This window comes from Mesoplodon densirostris, chromosome 18, assembly GCF_025265405.1.
Source record: "Mesoplodon densirostris isolate mMesDen1 chromosome 18, mMesDen1 primary haplotype, whole genome shotgun sequence".
Taxonomy (NCBI): Eukaryota; Metazoa; Chordata; class Mammalia; order Artiodactyla; family Ziphiidae; genus Mesoplodon; species Mesoplodon densirostris.
Window position 1 is genome coordinate 34,735,240 of NC_082678.1, and position 4,123 is coordinate 34,739,362.

The following is a 4,123-nucleotide window of genomic DNA, read 5'->3' on the forward strand; positions in this document are numbered from 1 at the left end:
CCCCCAATTACTAGCTCTTAATCTTGGGCAAACTCTTCACACTCTCCAAGCCTCTTTATCTGTGAAATAAGGTCAGTAACTTAGCCTGGTGCTGCCTGGCACAGAATCAATTGTCAATAAATGGAGAGTTTTAGTGTAAAAAACCGAAATGCCCATCAATGGATGAATGGATATTTTAAATGTGGTGTATATGTGTAATATTACACAGTCATAAAAAGGAATGAAGTACTGACACATGCTATGACATGGACGAACTTGAAAACATTATGCTAAGTGAAAGAAGCCCCACACAGTGGCCACATTTGGATTACTTCATGAAATGTCCAGAAAAGGCAAAACCATAGTGACAGAAAGGAAATGAATGGTTGCAGGAACTGAAGGAGGAGGGGATGAAGAGGGCCTGCTGATGGTTACAGGGGCTTCTTTTTGGAGTGATGAAAACGTGATGGGATAGATGATGGTGATGGTTGCCTATGCTTGAGAAGGTACGAAATGACACTGAATTTGCAGTTTCAGGAGGTGAATTTTATGGCATGTGAATGACATTTCAAAAAATTAATTTTGAAAATGAAAATTGCCAGTTTTCCCATGGTCACTGTCCACGATCCACTGTCTCCATCTCTCCATTCGCCCCACTGCATTCCTTTTCACGCCCACCCCCTGCCACTCTCTCCCATCTTCACTCCCTCGAGCAGACCCATGAGACCTACAAGGGAGCCCCTGAACCGCTGGGCATCTGCGTCCTGTGGCTGTTGGAGCGGTTGCCCAGTGCCCGTGCCCCCACAGCTCTCACCCGTGAGAGTGGATGCTTCCATCGGATTTTTCTCGTGTGTTTCAGTTGATGGTGATGTTTACAGAAGGTGGCACACCCCCTGGTCAATGGAGGAAGCCCCTCAAGTTAATACTTAGGCCTGTCCAGAAGTTTGATCTCGTCCACGAGTAACCTCAGCATGCTGTGTTCTGAAAGCCAGGTTGGACGCCTGCAGGCACTTGTAAATACTGAGGACTTCAGAGGCGTTTGGGCCTCAAATTGAGGCCTTGTACCTCCACATGCGTTGTGACCTCAGCCCTTTGCTGCACGTCTCTAAGTGAAGTTGCACAGGAGTACTGGCCTTGCCTGTCATTGCCAGGATTAACTGAATAGTGCATTAGCTGCCCTGGTGCTTAGGTGTTGAGTACATGGTGATTTTCATACCAGGCCCTATTCGTGGGCCTCCTGATGCAGCAGTTCCCTTGGCTCTGCCCCTATCATCAGCTGCCCCTAGGATAACTCTGAGCCCTAGCCACCTCTCTGGTAGATTTCCCTGTACCCCTAACTATAATCACACCTGCATAAGGCAACTCAAACCTTTCAGAGATGTGTCCTGAACCTCTTGTTTTCTTAAATACCTATGTGGTGGTTGTGAGACTTAAGGCCAACCTCCCCAAGAGACTTTTTCTATTTCTCCTAGTAAACCTAGACTCACATTCTGTCATCTTCAACTCCACCCACATTTTGTTCTTTCAACCCTGACCTCTGACCCTGCTTTTTACTTCTGCCATTTCAACCTCACTCCTGCTTCCTTTCAGCAATCCATAAATCTCTTTCGACCTTCCTAGCCCTGGGCCACGTTCCTTCCTCTTTCATCAGTTTTTATGCCTTTCCTCCCCTTTCCTTCATTCTCCCATCCGACTTTCAGTCCTTCCTTTCCCATGCAGACTTTGATTCCAACCCCATCAAAAACAAAACAAAACAAAAAAATTAAAGCACGCCACAGTTAGCAGCATCTCAAAATTCAAAAGGTTTATTACTCATCTTTTAATTCTATTATATTTACTTATTCAGTTTTATTGTTTTAAAATATATCAAAATAAATAGAGAAATTTATACCTATCTTATTTATATATGGAAGAAGAGCTGGTACCCAAGGTGGCACCAACAATCCTAGCAGCTCTTACTATAAATATCCATAGTTGTTAGCAATTTCCATTTCTTTTTCCCTCTCAATGAAAAATTGCAGGTTCCCCAAAGAGGTGTATTTTGCAGCATTCTCACATTCTTGTTGAGCCTGCCTCTTCATGGCCTCCCACTATGGTCTCTGCTCTTGTTCGATGGGCTTTGACATGACTGGCTCAGAAACGTTGGGTTCCCTCCATGGTCTTCGTTGCTTGCTGAAGTCTTGGAGTAGAAATGGGGTTTGGAGCTTGGGTGGGGAGTGGTGCTTAGTCACAGCAGGGGGAACAGGCTCCCAATGGAGAGAAGCACAAGATGAAGTTTTGTAGGGTGCAGGCCTAGGAGCAGCAGACTGAGGGACACTAGGCTGGGTATGGTTGGTCCCCCCCAGTTGGGTTGGGTTGGTCACAGTTGGCTGAGCTGGTTTGGCAGGACCTGGCAAAGAGGCAGGACCTGGCTGGGATGAACTGGCTGCAGCAGGTTGAGCTGAGTTAGTAGAAGCAGGCTGGGCATGGTCCACCACAGCAGGCCGATGTGAGGCCAGAGACTGTGGCCTCCGAGGAGCAGGTCGAGCTTGAGGCTTGTCCCAGGCAGAAAAAGGCAGAGGTACCAACTTGACCTTCTCAGGTGGAGGCAGCTCATACTGGGATGGAGATGGACACTCTTTTTCAGCACTGCTGTCTGGTTTCTGGGCTTCGACTTGAGTTTTCTCAGGACTCTTACCCTCATGTGGGGTACACCTCCATGGCTGGATAGCTGGGTGTGGCTGGGGGTCTTTAGGGTTGCTTGAATTTCCCAAGACCCGACAGGAAGGGAGCCCAGTTTTCTTACCATTCTTCTTCCCCAGTGCATGAAAAACCTTCACAGACTCCAGCATGCACATGCCTAGGGAGGTTCGAGGCTTTTTAATGCTCTCATGGATAAGCTCAGTTTGGTGTTCCTTTCACTTCGTCTTGGGAATTGTTGGCTTCTCTTCTGCCTTGACTTTGTTCCCTGACTGCTTATTCTCTTCAGCCTTCTTTCTTCTTCTGGTCCTTGAGGTCTTTTCCCGCCCGTGGCTCTTAGTTTTGCTGATCTTTCTGGACGCAGCTTTCTGAGGTTTGCCTTTAGAATGTTTGGCCGTGTTCAGAGGAGCCCTGTCACTGACTGCAGCATTGCCTAGAACCATTTCTCCTCCTAACAGGCACTCTGGATTCTTTGGCTGGATTTTGGCCTTGGGAGCACCACTGATAGGCTCAGAGGCCTTATGTTTGTTCTTCCTGGGTTGATCAGAGGGAACCTTTATGACACTTGGCTTTTCCTGCACCTGACTCACTTTAATGGCTCTGGTATCTTTGGCTTTGATCACGTTGGAACCTTTGGATTGATCAGGATCTTTCAATGAATTAAAGAGCTGGGGAAAGTGAATATCCTCCGCCAGTGTAGTAATGTCTGAAAAACCACTGCTAGATTCCATCCCATTTTCAAATGTCTTTAGGTCCTCAAGACTCAGGCTGTTCTTTCCCAGATCAGCATTTTCAGAACCAGGCTGATCCTCTTGGCTGACGGGGTCAGTGCAGCCTGGGAGCTGGTGAATATCAGGGATTTCTAGAAGGGAGTAGTGGACGCTCTTGTTTTTCTCTTGGGATCTGGTAGGCATCCAGAGGCTTTGAAAGCTTGGTTTTAATATCCTCCAAGTTCTTACTCTCTATTTGTCCCTAGCTTGGAGCTGGAGGCAGGGCCAGGAGACTACAGTCTCCTGACTACAGACTACAGTCTGGCAGTCTGGACTGGAGCTGTCCCTGAAATGTCCCCAAGTGCGGGTGGTGGATTACTCTCAAGTATCTGAATATTTCTGCTCCTGCAGGACTTGGGGAGTTCTTGGGTTTGTGTCACACAAAATGTCTGGATTGGAGGTTGACATCCCAGGGAAGTTTTCATCACCAGGGAAGTCTCCATCCCTACAAAGGAATCAAGGTAGAAGTCAGTCCCTGGTAAGTGAGATGTTTCCCCTAAACACCAACACAGCAATCATGTACCTTTCAAGGTACATGATTGCTGTGTTGGTGTTTAGGGGCAAGATGGGCAAGGCATTTCTACCGACTCTTCGTAAGGATCATGGACAGTGTCCTATGCTATGAGATAAGTGGTGACTATTGTAATTCTTACTGGTGATCATTTCATGTCACTGATTCTTCGTTTTCTTTGTAT

General features: G+C 47.0%; 1 pseudogene; it reads right to left on the reverse strand.

Moving 5' to 3' along the window:
- Window positions 1-1,937: 1,937 nt before the first annotated feature.
- LOC132479214 (uncharacterized protein C2orf78-like) lies at window positions 1,938-3,871 on the reverse strand (annotated as a pseudogene).
- Window positions 3,872-4,123: the final 252 nt, after the last annotated feature.